Genomic DNA, 22,162 nt, shown 5'->3' on the forward strand with positions numbered 1-22,162 from the left:
CCATGCTGGTCCAGAACCCTTTGCTTACTGCAATGCAGTTAAAGCTTCATATGCAAACCATTGCCCTGGAATTGATATCGGCACAGACATCACTAGTTCATCCCACACTTTTAATGACCTAGAAACCATCCTCACCTCCACCCTATATATTATGAAGATCAATAATAAAGGCTGTGGAGAGTATAGTTTATTAGATGCATTTTCTGTCGGTACACTCCCACTTGATCCACACGCCCATGGACAACCAACATATCACAAAGCTAAAGAGATTCCACCTCCTTGATACAAACAATTTGGCCCAACAACCTTGGTATCCTTGAAAATCCCTCTTCATGAGGAGCTCACTCTAGATATCAACAATTGGTTACATAAGGATGCACCTCCAAGAAATCAAGCAGGCCTTGATCACTTCAGCCAAAAATATCCCCAAGAACATAAGCTCATCACTGAAAAATGAAACTATCAAGGTGGTGGTCTAGGACTAGAAGAAAGAGGCATGCAGTACCCCATCGACGCACACAAGTGGGAATCAAAGTTAGGTCTTGTCTTTGGCATACCCACAACTGGGGGTACCAATGAGAATGGTCACGCTTTTTCAAACATTCACTACGACCTTGTCAAAATTGAAGAAATTCCTAAGGAAGTTGAAAAGAGAGCCTATGACGATATCCCAGACCAAATATTCCTCATAGACTCTATTTTCCAAGAACTATCCATCCATTTCATTGACCTACCACTCGCCCATCCACAACTCATAGATTGGGACCAACCAAGCGTCATACACATTGATGAGTTCACATCAGAGGAAGCACTTCTGAGATTCATGGGAGCCAAAACTCCTCACAAGAAAACAAAGCTAGATTTTGCCTATATCTATAAGCTAGATCCCAAGGGGTATTTTTGAGAAAATCCCCAACCTAATTTTGATACACCCAAAACTAGAACTAAGGTGAATCCGAGACTAGCTAAGGTAGGGAAGAGAATCCCTCAGCAAGAAAATCTAGGGTCACAAGTAGAACATGAGGATTTAGCATTGCCTCCTCAAGATAATTGACCAGAGGTGTCTTCTATTCTAATTGAGGATACTAGAGAAGTCAACATCAGTTCTTCAGAGATCCCCAGACTTGTTCACATTACTGCATCCCTATCGCAAGACCAAGCTGATCTCCTCTTTGAGGTCTTATGAGAGAATATTGGCCAATTTGCATGATCATATCAGGACATGTCAGGACTTGATCCAATGCTTGCAGTTCATCATCTTGTAGTCGATCCAAAGATCAAGCCCATTAGACAAAAGCTTAGAAAAATGCACCCCAAGGTGGCATTACTGGTCAAAGCTGAATTAGAAAGAATGTTAGCTGCTAAGGTTATCTGATCTATCGACTACTCAGAGTGGATCTCCAACATGGTCCCCATCACTAAGCCTTCTGGTGACATTAGAATCTACACTAATTTCAGAGATCTTAACAAAGCTTGTACAAAAGATGATTTCCCCTTGCCCAACATAGATATGATTGTAGATCTTATAGCTAGACATGAAATTTTGTCCCTCATGGATGGATTTTTTGGGTATAATCAAATCAAAATTGCAAAAGAGGATCAACATAAGACAACATTCACTACCGCTTGGGGATTTTTTTGTTACAACATGATGCCTTTTGACCTAAAGAATGTTGGGGCTACCTATCAAAGAGCTATGACAACCATTTTCCATGATCTTATCCATAGCATTTTGGAGGATTATGTGGATGATATCTTGGTCAAATCTCATACCTTCATGGATCATCTTGCTGACCTGGAGAAAGTCTTTAATAGGTTTGCCAAGTATCATCTCATGCTGAATCCCAAGAAATGTGTCTTTGGGGTCACATTCGGCAAGCTTCTAGGCTTTATAGTTTCTAAATGAGGTATAGAGATTGACCCCAAAAAGGTCAAGGCTATCTTAGGCATGCCTCCTCCCCAGACACTGTGATAGCTTTGCACTCTTCAAGGAAAGCTTCAATCCATTTGACACTTCATCTCCCAGCTTGCAGATAAGTGTACAGCATTTGCACATTTACTAAAGAAGGATGAAAACTTCAAGTGGGATCTTTTATGTCAATGCAGCTTCAATTAGATCAAGCAGTATCTCACCAATCCCCCTATCTTGGTTCCACCAATTCCTGGTCATCCCTTGGTCTTGTACATCAGCAACACCTACTGCTCTAGGGGCACTTCTAGCACAACACGATGACTACGACAGAGAAAGAGCCATCTACTATATCAGTAAAACCCTAGTTGGTTATGAACATAATTATACTCCTATGGAAAAAGCTTGTTTGGCAGTTGTTTTCTCAACTCAAAAGCATTGCCACTACATGCTAAGTCATACCATCCAACTAGTCTCCAAGATCGACCCTCGCAAGTATATGCTCTCTAGAACAGCACTTACAAGCCATTTGGTCAAATGGGTTATGCTCCTTAGAGAATTTGACATCTAGTATGTGGACAGAAAGGCAATCAAAGGACAAGCTATAGCAAATCACCTAGCTGATGCCCCTCTAGTAGATACATATCCTTTGATCACAGAATTTCTAGATGAGCATGTCTATCTAATTGAAGAACAACCCCCATAGAAACTTTATTTTGATGGCTCATACACATCTCATGGATTAGGGTTAGGAATATTGTTGGTCACACCTCAAGGAGATTACATTCCAAAAGCCTTCAAGCTACAATTCCCTAACACCAACAATATAGTTGAATATGAGGCTCTCATAGTAGGATTAAAGATAGCCGCAGAATGGAACATCACTGAGTTACAAATCTTTGGTGATTTTGAACTCATTCTCAAGAAAGCCCTAAATGAATATCAAACCAAAGATGAAAAGCTATTACCCTACAAAGAGCTAATTGATCAGCTAACCCAGCATTTTACAAAGCTTCAATTCATACAAGTGCCTCGAATGTAGAATAAAGTAGTAGACGTTATGGCTACTATTGACTCACTCTTGGATATTCCCCAAGCAGTTACATAGTATGAGTTTTTAGTTGAGTAGCTCCTCACACCTACCTATGTGAATGAGGATTCAAACTATGTTTGTATCTTGGTTGGTCCACAATCCCCTTGGTACTATGAGATTCATGCTTACCTTAAAGATGGTATCATATCCCCTCACCTCACATGTACCCAATGCCAAAACCTCATCTAAAAATCATCCCTCTATGTTATCATAGCCAATACCCTATATTGTCAAGGTTATCATGATACTCTCTCTCGATGTTTAAACCAACATGAGGCCATGATGGTGTTAAAAGAAGTACACTCTAGACTTTGCAGTGCCCACACAAGTGGTATTGTCCTCGCGTGACAAATCCTTAAAGTAGGCTACTATTGGCCTACCATTGAAGAAGACTCCTATGACTTTGTCAAAAAATGTCTCCCATGTTAGTAGCATGCAAATCTCATGGACACTCTAGCACAGGATCTACAACCTATTGCACCACCTTGGCCTTTCACTTGTTGGGGCCTTGATCTAGTTGGAACTATCACACCTCTCTCATATGATGGACACAAATGGATAGTAATAGCTCAGACTATTTCACTAAGTGGGTGGAAGCAGTCCCCCTAGTCTCAGTTATAAGAGTTCAGGTCTCCAAGTTCATCTTATACCACATTGTTTGCTACTTTGGCATCCCATCCACCATCTTCATCGACCAAAAGGTAACTTTGAAAATCTCAACATGGAAGAATTATGTGCTTCCCTCCGCATCCATCACCGCTTTTCTAGCCCATATTTCCCACAAGGTAATGGCTAGGCAGAGGCAACTAACAAAACCCTCCTTAAAATCCTAAAGAAAGTTTTCAATGATTTTGGCCGTGATAGGCACCTACAAATAAATCCTACCCTATGGGCCTATTGAACCTCCTTCTATACATCCACAAGAACAACTCCATACTCCCTGGTCTATGGTACCAAAGCGATACTACCCATCAAGGTTGAACTTCTCTCCTTGCACATATCTTTGCAAGGGAAAATATCAGATGATGAATATAGAGTAGCTCGGCTCACCCAGCTAGATCTCTTGGATGAGAAGTGAAAACAAGCGTATGATCATCTCACAATCTATCAAACTCGTCTCAAAAGGAATTTCAACAAGAAGGTGCTTCCACAACACTTTCAGCTGAGCGCCATGGTCCTCAAAGAAAACATGAAATTCCAAGCCAATCGAGAAAAGAAAGGAAAGTTTGAACCTACCTAGCTTGGTCCTTATATTGTCACTACATCCTTGAAGAAGTTCATCTCAAGAAGTTCTATGCTTGAAGATCCTTGGTATACCCAGCTTTTGAAAAAAACTACAAAAAAATAGTAAAGAGAAATAAGTGTCCAATGGTGAAAACTTGCCAATTCAAGCGCCTTGGATAGGTACCTTGGTGAAAACCTAGTAATTTAGGTGCCTTGTGTACTACGACTAATCCATTATCTATCACTATCCTATCCCTCATCCATTCACTCACCATCCCATAAAACACTTGCTTGTTCCCTTGGTGTTCCAACCAAATATCCAACATCTAATGAAGCTTGTAAATACCTCCTGTACAGATAGTAAATCTTGTACCTCAGCTTGTAAATCTTGTACCCCAGCTTGTAAATCTTGTATCATCCCTTTTATCATAGCTTGTATATCCAAATCTTGTCCAAAGCTTGTACCATATTCTAGCTTGTATTATATACCAAAGCTTGTATCCTAGTTTGTATCCTATCACATGCACACAAAGAACCCCATTTTCACTTAAACTTTTTGCAAACCATCTACCTATCCACCTATCAAATATTACAAACATTCCACCCTTCACAAACATGATCATCTCACAAAACCAAAACATGAACAACCTTGTACATTTGTAACATATCTTGGTCTGTCAACTTGTACATCCTCTTTAGCTTAGTACCATTGTATCTATCCAGCTTTCATGTCAATTTGTCCTTGATCAGCATCATGCACACATCACACAACCCTTGGTTAGCTATTCCAATGCATCCTTTAGCCAGATCTCTTGTCGCCAAAGTGTTATCCTTCTTAGTATAGATTGCTAGACGCATCACTCATCCAAATCCACTAGCTTAGGTGCTCTCCAATAGATCCTTGCAGGATATAGCTTTCCTCATGTTTGATTTTTGTCTGTTAGTACCTCATCCTACCCATCTCATTGGAAAATGGTTCTCTTTTGGATTATCGCTTTATTTTGATTTGGAATCTTTCCTTTTGGGTCTTCAAATATCTTTTCCAAGTAATCCTTTTGTTCCCTCCTCAAGGTTGCCATGATCTTCCATATCATGGTATACTGCAAATGGGGCAATCTGAGCATAAGGTCTTGATTAGGTCTTTTGTTTGTTTTTCTTTTCTACTTATGGGTTACCCAGTGTTGGTTCCACTCTGATTCTTTCAAGATTCATGTGTGATGCTGGGGCAATCCTTGCATGTTTCTTTTGAGTCAGTTCGTCAGTCCTCTGGATAGTTGGTAACTTGGCCTTGATGTTCTTGGTAAGCTTAGCAATTAACCAATAGTCCTATAGCAAATCTAGTGCTCAACTACATGGTGGTACTTCTCTTTGAAGTATCCCCCTGCTCAAAAAGCTTCAATGGATTCCCTTCATCTCCATTATCCCCCATCCATCTCCAGCATCTGTCTCTCCTACCCCAAGCTTATGCATCAATATCTCTTTGAATCAATCTTCACTTTTAGCTTTAGGGATCCACAATCCTAGTCTTAGGGATCCACTAATCCAATCACTCCACCAAGCCTCATCCTTTGAGATCCACAATCCTAGTCCTAAGGATCTCCAAAACCCATCTTCCACCAATCTGACTCTTTGAAATCTTATTGCATCAGCTTTATAATCCCCTCATCCTTCTCCCTATCCTAGATTCCTTTTTATAGTGCTTTACTCCTTCATCCTCCACCTTCCCTAAAGTCTTAATCTTACTTCCTCTTGTGCCTCTAATTCTCCTTTATCATTCTCCCATAGTGAGAGTTTGAGCTAATTCAGCCGTTTCTCTTTGCCACTCTAAGCCTCCTTGCTTATCCCAAATTCTTGTATTTTTCAAGACACCATTGAGCCTCACTTTCTCTCCCCGCTACCTTCTTGAGGGGACATCTCACAATCCATTCTCTCCTCTTCTGCTCTAGCCTTGGGCATCTTATATTCTTATCTTTGATGCCATGCCACTTGTGGCATCACATCAAAGAGGGGCAAAATGTAGACACCTAAAATCTTTTAGAAAATAAAGTATTTTTATCTTCTAAAAAGTCCCTGATGACATCATCATTAATTAATTAATTTTTTGTGCCATTAAATCCCTTTATCTTAATTAAAAATATTTAATTAAAGAATCCCTTCCAAAAATGCTTAAATCTTATTTAAACATTATTTCCTTATTTATTAATTATTTAATTAATAAATTGACCAAAAATCCCAAAATAAATTATTTATTTATTTTTTGCCCAAAACTTGGCCAATTTCCTTAAGATCACTAACCTCTTCCAAAATTTTCTAATCCTTCTTTAATTTTGATTAAAGGCTAATCCCATCATTTTCTACCCTTAATCCCAACTCACAATATTTAATTAAGGTTAAATATTAATCCTCATATTTATTAAAAATGTTTAATGAATATCTCTTCAAACCAAACCTATGAGGTAAATAAAAATTTATTTATCCTCACCCTAAGCCTATCCCTAAATCCTCCATGTAGCCTAATCCACCCCATCCACCCATACTAACCAAGCTTAGCTACTAAACTCACCCATCCTCATTAAATTTCATCCACTTGCCCATCTCTAACATCCCTAATCTAATCCTAAACCCAAGCCTAATCTCCCCCCTAAACTTGTCACATTCCCTAAGTAAACTTAATACTTTCCTAAGCCAAGCAAAGTCAACAATCTCAACTCCCTGCAAAATATCCCAACCACCCAACCATGAATGCTCTTACAAAGGTCATAAAGACTCTTACAAGCCCATTCACTGCTCTTACAAACCAATTATGAAGGGTCTTTATGAAGATATTATCCCTTGAGCCCCCTTTGTTGACTCTTCCTTGCCCTTTCCTCCATCCACTCACCCTATGACATGTGTCACTCTCTGATTGGTTGTAAGGAAGCACAATCCATGTGTTCTCCTCTCATGCAATCTGAGCCCTCCATAATCTTTTCCCCATCCTTGCATCTTAACCCTCAAACCGTCAATCCCTTAGCCTATAAATTGAATCCCCTCCCAAGCCATTTCAATCACAACCTTTAAGCTAAAGTTATAATGCTAGTTTGAGAAACAAAAGCCCTTAGCCATACCCTTATAATTCCATTTTGAGAGAAAGTTTTACATCAAATCCATTCACCCAAGCCAAAATCCATCAAGAACACCATTGAAGCTAGTTTGAGAACCTTGAGCATACATCCCAAAACCATATCCAAATTAGACTCATCACTAAATCAAGAGAAAAATCTCATTGAGAGAGCCTCTCAATGGCTCACATTCTCATTTGAGTTTGTTTCCTCTTTGTCTCTCTTAAAGCTTATACTAGTGTTATTAGTTGATGCTTTGTTTCTTTAAATAGATTAGTATTGCTTGCTAACATATTAGTGCATCACCTCTTTAGACTAGATTAGGTAGATTTTCTTTTATGCTCTTCTTCTCCCTTTTCCTCTCCAAGAGTAGTTAGGTGCATCCTAATAGTAAGAGGAAGCTATCCTTCTCCGAAGACTCAACCTCACAGTTCAAGTCCCACAGCTTGGAGGTTGTTTTCATATTTCACTAAGTTTTCCTTATGCATAGGCTTTGGACAAGGGTGCAAACTTAAGTGACAACAATTTTTGGCACGCCTAGTGGGACAACATTTTAGAAAATTTCAAGCCTACTGGTGTCAAAAGAGAAGATTTCAAGATCAATACTAAGGAGATAGTACTAGCTTCGGTGTTTAAGCCTTCAAGAGGCTCATGCTTCAAAGTACTTGGTGACTCTGAGCTTCAATATATATCTGGTTGTAGACCAAAGCTGCAATGATTCATGCCTAGAGCTGAAACAAGGGAATCTTCTAGAGGTAAGTTTCAATATCAAGAGCTTTCATTTTCAAATCCTAGAAGGAGGAGGACTAGAATATCTTTATCACCAGTTAGGAGTACAATAGTAACAAATATACCTACAAGATCTTTCTCTACTCCTCCTGCTATTAGGTCTCAGCCTAGACTACCATCAATACATATCAATAGATGACTTGTCTATATGGTGTTGCCTAGAGCTCATAATTTTTCCACCTTTAATGGTGGGAGCTCTCTCTTATTAGCCCAGAGACATGACATACCAATAGTTGCCCTCAAAAGTCTACTACAGTTTACTAGTGAAACTTCTATCTCTCCCTCAGAACACATTCAAGAGGTTGCAAATGTCTATAATATCCATGGTATTACAGAGGATGATGTTGCAGTTAGGCTCCTAGCCTCATCCTTGAAAGGAAAAGCACTACAATGGTATAGATGTGTAGTTCATGGTTCTATAATAGATTGGGATGGATTAGGAGTAGGATTGTGCAAACATTTAAAGGATAAAAGTGACTATTTATCACTTTTAGAATATCTGACCACTATAAAAAGAGTCCCCCATGAATGTATGATAGATTTTAATTATATATTTTAAAATACATGGGATAGAATACCTACTTCAGTGAAGCCTACCCCTTGTAATGCCTTCTTGCATTACCTTAGAGCTTTTAAGAGTGATATTGCCACTACAATCCAAACTATGGTAGGAGATACCTTGCCTAATGCTTGTGACATAGCAATAAGGGAAAAAAATATATTGATACAAGGAGGTAAGTTAGCTCCAAGGCCTCCTATACCTTTCTTCCCTAATGTTCCAAATCATCAACTAGCAATGGCTCCTCTTTCCACAACTTCTACATCAAAATCCCTTGTCCCAGTCCCTCAAGTTTCCACATCTTCAAATGGGATAGATGAAATCAAAGAGATGATGCAATCTTTGATGCAGAACATGGACAAAAGAGAGAAGAACCTTGATAAAAAAATTGCAAGATCAAGGGAAGAAGTTAGAAGATCAAGGAAAGAGGCTGGAGGATAATTTCTCTATGATGCAGAAATTGAGCAACAAGGTGGTGACTTTAGAAAGACAGAAAGCTCAAGGTAGTAAACCTCATCAATTGCAATATCAAACTCCAAGAAATGGTAGGCCTCCAAATCCTAATCATTGGAACAATTCATTTGATCAGAGTAGGCAGGGTCGCCATGCTTCAACCTCAAATATAAACCAAAGTAGGGCCATAATCCCTCAAAACAATATGGCTCAAGATCAAGATTTTTGTCCCTCCTGTAACTACTCCTATGCCTATTGTATGTGTCAAAAGACTGAATCTTTTATGGCTTTGATAGTCCAAGAACCTGTAGCAAAACAATCATCCAAGGAGGACCAATTCAAAGATAGGGTGATTTCTCTTTTATGAATCATTAGATGGAGGAGCATTGTAATGTAAACTAGAATTCCATTGCTCATAAAACCAAGAGCAAGAGAAGAGTTGTGGAAGATGCTATCCCTCCTCCTCCCAATCAGGCTTCAACTTTAAAGGAAATATCTCATGAGCAAGCAACAAATAATCAATCAAGTACCTTTCAGCAACAAAGGCAAATTATGGTAGAAAAGATACAAGTGATCGTCAGGTTGTTCCATCTCAAACTCATACAATTGTAACTCCCAAGGCTTCTACCAAAACACCTGCTATGCCATTCAATGTGGTAGAGCAAATGAAGAAGACAAATGTGAATATCTCCATGTGGGATGCGGTTGCTACTATACCCATGCAAAAGAGGTTGTTGTAGAGGGAATTGGAAAGGATTGAACCAAAGGATCAAACACATAGTATGGAAAGTGCCACAAGCCTAGTACAACCATTAGAGAGGGAGGTAGAAAAAAGTAAAAAGGTCAAACCTCCTCCATTCTATGTTTCTCTAATTATAGGAGGTAAACTAGTCCATAATTGCATGATTGATTTAGGGGCTAGTAGTTTAGTGATGCCTAGGTGTGTTGTTGATACTTTGGGAATGAAATATGAGCCCATTATTAGGGATGTATTACAGTTGGATGGTAGTACTGTCAAGACTGTAGGGATCCTTAGGAATGTGGAGAGGGACTTACATGTATTCCCTAGTTGTACTGTAACCCAAGATATCTCTGTTGCTGAGGTCAAGCCATATTTTTCCATTTGTCTGTTAAGAGACTTCATTGCCCAAATAGGTGGTTACATATCTTCTGACTGGTCATATATTCTTTTTAGAACAAGATATGGAGCCAATGCTTCAATTAGAGTAGAGCCTCAAGCCATCCATCATACTAAAACCTACACCTCTAATTCCATCAACATGAATTTCCCTATCCTAGAGATGGATGAGAATGACATAGTGAATGAGCCCACCACTTTCCTAGTAGAGATACCTAATTTTTTCTTGGATGAGTGGGCTGATGCATATCAATTTGATTCTACATCAGAAATCCTTGAAATAGGTCTCAATACATATTGTATATTGGAAAACAATGCTCTAGTTCCAAATCTTGTGGGTGCTAAAGAAGATATGAGTGGGATATGGAGTATGTGCTTTGATGGATCAAGGAATAAAAATGGATCAAGAGTTGGTGTGATGTTGATTTCTCCTGCACAAGTAAGGTACTACTTCTCCTTTAGGCTCCAATTCAATTGCACTAATAATGTAACTGAGTATGAATCCTTGATTCAAGGTCTCTTACTTGCTCAAAAAAGAGGAATCCAAGCCTTAAGGGTGTATGGAGATAGTGAGTTGGTAGTTAATCAAGTGAGAAATTAGAATATCACAAAAAATGGTTTGCTCAAGTCTTATAAACATAGAGTATGGGATTTTCTTGAAGGTTTCAATGCATTTAATATTCAAAGCATCCCTAGAAAAGAAAATAGACATGTTGACAGACTTGCAGCAATAGGTGCATCTTATGATGTGCCAGGGAATCTTGAGGAGGAGAAGAAGCAACAAATCATAGTGGTAGTAAGGCCTTCCATCCCAAATAACAACATCCATTGGCAAGTGTTTGAGTCTGATGAGAAAATTGTTAGCTTCTTGCAGAATGATGCAAAATTTTTAGAGAGGAATTAGTCAAGACTGTAGGATCAGTATGGTGATCAGATCATTCATCTCAGTTCTAAAAAATTGCCTAAGGGTCTCATTGCCTTAGAAAGTGTCTTCAATCCTGATGATCAAGCAAGAGGCAGGGCCATGAACCTAGCTATTGATGAAGGTGACTACACTGCAGTCATGATTGCTGACGAAAAGTCCTTAAACATGGGTATAGTATGTTCTGAAATTGAACAAGAAAATTTTATTCATTTGTGTCAAGAATTTAATGATGTTTTTGCTTGGACATATGATGATTTAAAGGGTTTTGACCCAAGGTTATTTCAGCATACTATAGATCTAGTTGATAATGTAAAACCCATAAGACAAAAATAGAGACTAGTGAATCCCAGGATTGAACCCCTAATGAGAAAAGAGCTATCCAAATTGATTGAGGCCAATATAATTTTCCCTATCAAGCACTCATCATGGGTAGCAAACCTTGTCCCTGTTAGGAAGAAGAATGGGGAAATTAGATTGTGTGTGGAATTTAGGAACCTTAACCAAGCTTCCCTTAAAGATCACCATCCTCTCCCTTCTATGGAGAAGATTTTGTCCAAAGTCAGTGGTTCAAAGAGATTTTCGTTTCTTGATGGATTCTCTGGTTACAATCAAGTGCTAGTTAAGGAGTCTGATAGATACAAGACTACATTTATCACTAAATGGGGTACCTATGCTTATTGTAAGATGTCATTTGGGCTAACCAATGCAAGTGATACATTTCATAAGGCAATGGAGATGGCCTTCAAAAGATTGATTGACAAGTTTGTCTTAGTTTACCTTGATGATATTATAGTGTATTCTAATGATGCAGAAGATCATTTTGATCATCTAAGACAGGTATTTTTAAGATGCTGAGAGTTTGGGGTTTCCCTTAACCCAAGCAAGTGTGTCTTTGCTACTAACCAAGGAAAACTATTAGGACATATTGTATCTGAGGATGGCTTAACCATTGATCCAGAGAGAACAAAAGCAATACTTTCCCTTCCTCTTACTCAACACAAGAAAGGGCTGCAAAGTTTCGTAGGTAGGATAAATTTTGTGAGAAGATTTATTCCAAATCTTGCTACCATGGTGAAACCTCTTACAGCTATCCTCAAGAAAGATATGGTCTTTGCATGGACAAAGGAAGTGAAGGAAAGTTTTGAAGGTATCAAGATAGCCATAGCCTTAGCCCCTACTCTCATGAATCAAAATTTTGAGAAGGATTTCATTCTTTATACCTTAGGTGGTGAGTTAAGTATTTATGCTATCCTGACTCAAGCAAATGACAAGAATGAAGAGCAGCCCATAGCCTTCTTTAGTGAAGGGCTTAAGGAATATGAAGATAAATATAGCTATGTGGAGAAGGAAGCCCTTTCTATCATCAGAGCCATAAAAAAATTTAGACACCTCCTATCCCATAATAAGATTCATTTGTTAGTACCCCATGCTAGTGTGAAGGATTTCCTTTTGAGCAAAGATATTAGTGAGAAAAGAGTTGGTTGGATTACTAAAGTGATGGAATATGATGTTGACATCCAAATCACCAAGCTGGTAAGAGGGAGGGGGTTGTGTAAATAAATGCTATCATCTCAAGAACCTGATGAGGAAGTTGCTATGATACTGACAGAGAAACAAGAGGTAAGAAATGGTGACCCAAGAAACTGGATGGATGACATGAAGAATTTCTTATTGGGCAATGGATACCCCAAAGGATTAGATAGAACTAAAAGGAGATAGTATAGATTGCAGTCAATTCCTTAAGCCATAGTTGATGGTATCCTTTTTAGAAAAGATTTCAATGGAAACCTGTTAAGATGCATTGACAAAGACTAAGCTGAAAGAATGATCAAGGAGCTTCATGATGGTCCTGATGGTGGCCACTTCTCAGTAAGGAAAACTACAATAAAGATCATGAGGGCTGGTTATTATTGACCATATTTGTTTCATGATTGTCATAAGTATGTGAGGAAGTGTGAAAAATGTGCCTTCTTCTTTGGCAAGCAAAGGCTTGTAGCTCTTCCGCTTCATCCTATCTAGGTGGATCAACCTTTTGCTCAATAGGGATTAGATTTCATAGGCCCTATCAACCCTTTCTCCAGTTCTAGTCATAAGTTGATTTTAGATGCTATATATTACTTCACCAGATGGACAGAGGCAATTCCATTGAAGGATGCCACTGAATCTTCAGTTGTTGAGTTCCTTGATGGAATTGTGATCAGGTTTGGTGCCCCTTCAACTATTCTTTTAGATAATTCAAAGACTTTTGTTGGGGCTCAGATTTATGCATGGTCAGTGGATCATAATATCTATTTGAGAACATCCTCAAATTACTATCCTCAAGGTAATGGTTTGGCTAAGTCCTCCAACAAGAACCTGATCAGGATCATGAAAAGGACAGTAGAGGATAACCAAAGGTGTTGGCATAAAAAGCTGAAGACTACACTATGGGCTGATAGGATAACACCTAAAAGATCAATAGGGAATTCACCATTTGTGTTGGTATATGGTAGAGAAGTAAGGCTTCCAATTTCATTGGAGTTCCCATCCCTAGAGCTAGCTCATTAGTTGGAACTAATTGAAGATGATGCCATGACAGTGAGAATGGTAGAACTAATAGAGCTAGAAGAGAAAAGAAATCAAGCCATGTAGACCCTAGAGATGCACCAGCAGCAAGTAAAAAAGAGTTTTGATAAGAAGGCTAGGGTCAAAATCTTTAGGGAAGGGGATTAAAAGATGGGGAAAAACTAGGAAGATGCTCAAAGTTTGATGCATTGTGGAGTGGTCCCTATCTAATTGAAAGTTGTAAATAGGCCAATGCTTTCTAGTTAAGAAAGCATGGTGGTGAAATTTTTCCCATCCCAGTTAATGGGATTTATCTTAAGCCATGTTTCTGACAAGGTTTGAGGTTCCATGTACATGTTAGAGTAGTTTTCTTTCTGATTGGCTTCCTACTTTCCAAGAAGTGCATGAGCACAAGCTGTCTCTCTATTAGATAGCCAATTTTCTCAAAGTTTTGAGGGACACAGAGGTAGAAGGTTTTTGTTTTCTAGTTCCAGTTGCAGTGACAGGAGTTTCAAGGTTTTCCTCTCAAAGGTAGGGTTAGGGTTTCATCGTGCTCAGAATCTACATATTTTTATGACTCTATAGCCCAATGAATTCTTTAGGCCACTGGTCATATGTGTAGTAGGCTCACATCCCCTCTAAGTCACCAAAAATGTTGCTTATTTTTGCGCCCCCACCAAAATTTGAATTCAAAACCCAACGGCTAGTTCCTAGGATTAATGTTATTTTATGCCTGAGAAATACTAAAAAGTTGAATGATTAAAACCTTAGTGTATCTCACTTTTTTTCTTCCACTAGCCAGCGACTTCCACGCCATTAGATCTTTCTCAAATTAATGGCTAGAGTTATCATGCTATGGGAAGTTGCGCATTGTTTTCCTATGGTGACATTGCACCTTTTGATTATGTGTCAGGTGGGTCCTTCCTTCCTCATTGTTTCTCTGGCACCAAATTTTGCTGAATCCATGGTAGGCACTATGGCACTATCAAAAAATCTATGCTTCTTGTTGTTAGCACCATAGTGCCCAGATGAAAAGTGTTACTGCGGTGAAGCTCAAAAACATAGTGGGTCCCAGGTATGCCCCGTCAAATACAAGTGTGAATTTTTTAGACATGTTGGCAGTTGATCAATTTTCATTGGCTAAAGAATGACTATGTAGAATGTGGGTCCTGCTTGACTTGGCAGGCCGTAAATGAGGGTTGTCAGAGAGGTTGACACGTGGCTAGTTCTCATTGGTTGGTATACTAAGAAGTTAGATCCATCTTGCTCATCGTCAGATCTTAAAAAATTGATGGTAGGTGCTATCTCGCTATGGAAAACTACGAGAATTTTAACCATAGTGACATAGCGCCTTGGTGACGCATGGCACGAATGATGTAATGGTCCCACCCTTCTCCAAAGAAATATTATGGCTTGTCTTCCATGGTAGTTTTAAGATGAGTTAGAGTACAATGAAGGCATCTCATTGTCCCATCTAGCTTACCAGATATACAGTTCTACAGATCTCTAAGCACTGTCTAATGCAAGCTTATCTATGGTCCCCGCTTCCCTGCATTATGGAGATGCAAGGAAATTAAAAAATGCAAGAAAGTAGGTGGAGGGCACATGTCTTAGGTGACATCATTTGCCTGCCCTCCTCGTAGGAAGAAACTTGACGAGCCCTCACCGTCTAATGTGATCTGATCCACGGTTGGCGTTATGTCACTATGGAAAGTTGCATGTTGTTTTTCCATAGCGACATAATACTTTGTCGCCATGTGTCTCTGTGGGACCAATTTTTCTATAGATCGCTAATTGGATGCCATGTGTTGCTAAGTGTGTTACAGATTGTTGAGGTGGTGCCAAGTGTGATGGGCCTAGGGCAAGAACAAGTGCAAATCTTCCATGATCGTTGATCTCATGGAGATCAATGGTGGGTACTATCTCGCTATGGAAAGCTATGAGAATGTTATTGTTAGTAACATAGCACCCTTTTTCCATGTGGATCAGTGGGGCTGAGGGTTATGAAACTGCATGGATGGTACCAATTTGCGTTGAGTCAGATGCCAGGTATGCTGAGGTGTTTTGTGGGCCTAGAATTTTAAAGGCAAGTGCATTAATGCAGGGAGTCTTCACGATCATCGAATTAAGGAAGATCCACAGTGGGCGCTATGGCGCTATGGAAAGTTGCATGTTGTTTTGCAATAGTGACATAATACTTTGTCACCATGTGTCTATGTGGGACCAATTTCTCTATAGATCGCCAGTTGGATGCCATGTGTTGCCAAGTGTGTTACGGATTGCTAAGGTTGAATAGTGACATAGCACCTTGCTAACATGTGTCCCAGTGGGTCCGGTGAAGGCATTGACAGTTAGCAACTGGCAGTTAACGTGATTGTTGCAGTTGGAGTTTGAGGAGATGGCATGGTTAGTAATGAAATACATGGTCAACTCGGGGAGACTTTGCGAGGTGGTGAAAAGATAAAAGACTATTGGTCCACATGGCTCATCTGGGTGCCGAGATAAGTTGATTTTCTGACCTTGTTGATTCACGAGATAGAAATAGGGGAAATCAAGGGTTTTTGCACAAATTTGATCTCCATGATCTATTCCAACCATCAGAAGTGAATGTTAAATGACAGAGAAACACTCTACCCCCTGATCTAATGCATCTACCTAGTTAGAGCATAGTTATGATGCCACTTCTATCTTCCCAAGGCCCTGTTTTAGTTAAAAATCAGATTTCATGGTACCTAAAGCTATACTTGGATTAGATTTCCTCAGATCCCCATGACTATTTCTAATAGAGCCTTGATTGTGGTGGCTGTAGGATGGTTTTGGAGGGAAAATCTCAGTTATGCCTAAACTATAAAGGCAATTTTTGTAAATTTTTTAAAGGTTGATCCTTCTCTATTTTTCTTTGTTGTTGCTCTGTAATTCTAGTGTAAATTCCCTTGTGCCTCTGAACCACATGATTTTCTACTTGATCTCCTTCAGCCATTGGTATGAAAGTACAAGAACTCTTTGCCTTCGCCAGTGTTTTGTAGAGGTATGTAATCTACATGACTGTATCTCCTTGGATCCATGAATGGTAATATAAGTGAATATCCCTTTCCTTGTGTCATTCATCTTGGTCTTCTAATCTACATGTTATTATTTGATTAAAGAAAGTTTGTTTTATTCTGGTTCAATAGTGCATATATGGGTAGAGATTGGTCTAAACACTCTATTTTGGTGCATCACCTCTTTAGACTAGATTAGGTAGATTTTATTTTATGCTCTCCTTCTCCCTTTTCCTCTCCAAGAGTAGTTAGGTGCATCCTGATAGTAAGAGGAACTCAGCCTTCTCTAGAGAGTCAACCTCACAGTTCAGGTCCCACAGCTTGGAGGTTGTTTCCATGTTTCACTAGGTTGTCCTTATGCATAGGCTTTGTACAAGGGTGCAAACCTAAGTGACAACGATGGACAAGGTGAGTAAGACCACCCAAAATATTAACACCATATTTTGTTGATATTTAAGCCTATGTTTCCAATTAGTGTCCCAACACTTAGTCATTTACTAGGCAAGATTACAAGGTCATCACTGCAATTGAGTTATCTAGTAATGACCAAGCATACAACACTTATACCAAGTGAGATAGTGATTGTCGAGCATTCAATAGAGACCGATCAGATATGGAAGTCGAGGAATATAGTATAAGTCAAGAAATATAATGAAGACTATTCATATTGAAATATTATTAAGAGATAAACAAACAAACATATAGAAGACAAGTAACAACGTGAAGGTTTATGCATGACTGAGCATCAGAACATTCAAGTATTGAGCAGTTTAGTTTTGATATACAAGTTTTTAATGGCACAAACTCATATATAAACCATTTCTACCAACATTTCTATGACATTTGATATTTGTAGAGCTAGAACAAATATTGATTATGCATCATTATAGAAAGTAATGATCCCTAGGCATACAAATCAACCAATCATAGAAATGGATGTAAACAAAAAAAGATGATGAAGTTTAAGCCATCCATCAAGATCTAGAAACTTCTTATGACATCTATTTAAGGAGGATTCTAACCTTAGAATCATACACAATATACTATACAATGAAAATGCATAAGGGATATGCACAAGTGAAGGAGTGAAGTGAAGTTTTAGAAGGTAGATCTAGCAGAGAGAGATCAATGAAATAAAGGACTAAACAAACTCATTAGATTAGGAGAATTAGATTAGAGATAAAGGAAAGAGGAGACCCAAGATCATCTTGCAGAAAAAACTAAGGATCAGGTACTGAGTTAGTTGTTTTGTAATTCAGATAGGGTAAATATGTTAATAGAGTGGTCTTAATAGGCCTATGTAAATCTCCTAACATAGTCCTTTCTTTATTGTGAGTGTAAAATCCTTTAACAAAGTGAGACCTAATGGTCTCTTAATATTTTAATAGGGAAGCCCCCTCATAGGGTAGATCATGTCTTATGGTCAAACATTGTAACCTTAAATAGTTAACTTTATTGTTTCAACAATGAAGGTTTATGGGTTTCATTCCCCACCCTAGTTTTACCTTTATCTTGAAGTGTTTTTGGGTAACCAAATCATTTTGTTATGTGTTGAACTATTATAAATGTGATACATTGCATTTATATTTTAGTATTATAGTTTTATTGATAGATCTTTAAAATGATTTGGATATGAAATGAAGGAATTGTTTTTATGAAAAAAGTTTAAGATCTTGATTCACCCCCCTCTTACCATTTTTTTCCCATATACTTATTCCAACAATTGGTATCAGAGCCTAGTTCTCTTGTCAAGAAGCCTAATATCTTGAGAGGATAAGATCATGGAGATGGAAGTGTATAGGTTGGGAAAGGTTATTGAGAATCAGATGATTGAAATCTACATTGGGTTGCAACAATTGGAAATAACAAAAGAAGAGTTAAGAAAATCCCTAAAGAGAAGAAGAGAGATGGCTATACAACTTAATGAAAACCAATACATAGAAGTTCATACAGATAGAATGTTAGACAATGGAAAGACTAGTAATAAAGATGAAGCAATGATATAATTGCTAGAAAAGAATAGTGCCCTAGTGAAGGAAGTAAAAGATCACAAGATAGAATAAGAAATTCAATTAGTTACACTTTGTGTAGCTATTGAACAAAGGAAGAAAGAAATGAAAGATAAGCTCATGGATGAAGAAGAAAAAAGATAGATATCTACTAGACTCAAAGAAACATCATTTGAAGTTTAAAAGCTTACAAACAATCAGCTTGACATGATAAGTCAAAAGGTAATTGCAAATCAGGAAGGAAATAGAAAGGATGTGGAGATCACAAATCTAAAGTTACAAAATTTCCAACTAAAAAATGAGTTAAGTCATAAAAAGGAACTCATAGAGAGGATGAACAAACAAAATGAAGAAATCAAGAATTTTGAAGATACGATGAAGTCACCCAGAGAAAAAGATACCTCTAGACTTGGATTCAAGCAATATTCAACTACTAAAGAAGGAGAATCATCCAAAAGTGGAGAAAAAAGAATGAAGAGGATGAACAAACAAAATGAAGAAATCAAGAATTTTGAAGATACGATGAAGTCACCCAGAGAAAAAGATACCTCTAGACTTGGATTCAAGCAATATTCAACTACTAAAGAAGGAGAATCATCCAAAAGTGGAGAAAAAAGAATGAAAAATCAAAATGCTAACCTACATGTTATAAATATAAGAAAATTGGACACACAACCCAACATTTGCAGAAGCAAAAATGGTAAACAAATCCCTAAACCTAAGCCGATTGATAATTATCTAAATTTTAAGAAAATAGGACATCAAACACATGAATGTAGATCAAAGAACAATGAAACAACTAAAAAGGTATCTAGATTCCAAGGACATAAAGCTTATGAGTACAAACTTAAGGAGAAGCCACACCAATCACCTGAGAAACAAACTCATATAGCAAAAAAAGGAAACTCCTATACGTGGAATTATAACACATGGTATAGTTGTCACTATTGTGGAGAGTATGGACACATTTCAAAGAATTTTATCAAGACACAATTCAAAGGAAACTACAAGAAATGGCTAAATGGAGAGATAATATGCTTCAGTTGTCTCAAAATTGGACACATCAATAAGAACTACAAATCTAGGACACCAACATGGGCACCAACAATGGAAATGACAAATTAGAAGAAAAGAAGACATGGATAGAGATAGTAAGAGTTGGAAGCAGCGGAGTAGAAGACATTGTGATCACTCAATCTAATGGAGTAGGTGATCACACCAAATCTAACCAAAGAAAGAAGGTATGTAGGAATTGTATGCTTAAAGCTATATTTTACATATATTCCTAACGTAGAAGTAATGTAAAGCCATATCTATATAAATTAAGATGCATTGTTAACTATAAAAGTAATAAATTAGTAAGTATCGAGCATCAGTGGTATAGTCTGTATTGATCGAGCCTTGTTTTATAATTGTAGTGATCAAGAAAGGTTGTATATTAACCAAGTGAAATGGTTATTATTGAGTGAATAACCTTCATCGAGCTAAAATTATAGACCGAGATAGCTACTATAAACTATCTGAGTATGAAGACATTAATTGCATACCTAAAATGAAAAATTGAAAGTATTTATCAAATTTGGACATTCATTCTTGCTCACCAAGAGAATAGAGAACTCATGAGAAGATTTAAAGGTAGTAGAAGAAATTTTAGTGACCGAAGCAAAGATTCTTAGCAAGTTATCAAAAAATTTGTAAAGTGAAGTATTACTCTCATTACCAAGTAAGGTATTCAATGAAAATATTTTATTAAAAAACCTAGTTCACAATGGCATCTTGAAGTGAAATGGTAAAGGACATTAGTGAAAGGGTAAAGGATATTAGTAAACCTATTAATGATATTGGAGAATTATCATCAATTCCACCTAGAGTCTTGATTGTTCAAGATATCAAGTCACGCTATCAGTGTAAAATTAGAGGGATTGAATATTATGAAATAAGAGAAATATATGACAAGCTATGCTTTGATGGAATTCTAAAAGACAAATTCAATATCATTGTTGACAAAGGGCTTACTTATGCCCTAGGTTTTCCTAAAGGTTTCAAGATCAGATGGATCAAGATTTTGCTCAGCCGAGTGCATAACATGAAAATATGGCTAGATAGGGGACCAATCAAGATAAACAAGTCAATCATTTGAAGGGTAACTAGGTACCCTAAATTGGATCAACTGAATAGAATAAGGAGTGGAACCAAGAATGAGATTGAAAACTTGACCAAGGTGAAGCAGATGGTCATGGAATGTCAATAGACAATATTGAGGATCCACTAATTGAATTTTCTATTCATGTGATTGCACACAAGTTCTATCAATCAAGTAGATTGAACAATGTACCTTACATAAAATTTAATTTGGGATACAAAATTGTGAAGCAAGATCATTCATACAACCTTATCGAGTTGCAGTTGCATCAACTTACAAAGAACCTAGAAGAAACAATGAAACTGAAGAACTCATCTTGTAAGTTTGGCTCCCTATTAGTTTGTATATTTTTCTATGTATAGAATTACTTTCCTACCATTGGAAGGATTGAATGGGATAGAAATAGAACTATTGTGGACAAACTAAATAACCTAATATATAGGTTGGGAGAAAATTTTGAGGTAGTAATAGACAAAAATTTTGAAGAGCTTAAAGAAAAAAAGAAGAACAGGATGAAGATTCCAAAGCATTTTGTAGAAAAATATTATGATAATATATGTTTCATGGTAGACACATATTTTGTGTATGCACATGTAGTATTACCAAGGGTCTCATGGCTGAGGCCAATGTCCTATGAGGTGAATTTATATGATGTTACCATTGCAATTACTACACTATTGGCAGAAGATATTGATGCTAGTCCTAAGTAGTTTGGCACATACAAGACTATTATATCCGAGCTAACTAGAGATCTTGACACACCTAAGCTAGACAAGAAAAGGAAAAGAAAAGTTGTTGAGATTACTAGGATGGAACAAGGAGAAGGGTATGGACAACACTTAGAGGCCAAGGAAAGAAAAGGAAAAGGACTTGTAGTTGTGAAGCCTAAGGCCACTAGATAGAAAAAGGTTGTGATAATTGAACCTAAAGTGAAGGAATATCTTCATAAAAATATGCAAGAAATAGTGACACCACTAAGGCCAAAAGGCAAGGTGATCATCCCCAAAAGAAGTTCAGCACAACCTCCTGCCAAGCTATTACCAAGAAGTCCATCAAAGAAAAGGAAGAAGATATATGTGCAAGTCAAACCAAGAAGGAAATATATCATTGCACAAGAGGAGAAGGAAGATGAAGGAAAGGTAGATTTTGATGAGGCCAGCAAACTACAAGTAGTTAATAGACTCCCTCCAATGACTATAGATTTGGTATGTGAAAAACTAAAAGAATTAGCAAA

The sequence above is a fragment of the Cupressus sempervirens genome, chromosome 1 (genome assembly GCF_028749045.1).
Source record: "Cupressus sempervirens isolate cs-2001-9-10 chromosome 1, ASM2874904v1, whole genome shotgun sequence".
Lineage (NCBI taxonomy): Eukaryota > Viridiplantae > Streptophyta > Pinopsida > Cupressales > Cupressaceae > Cupressus > Cupressus sempervirens.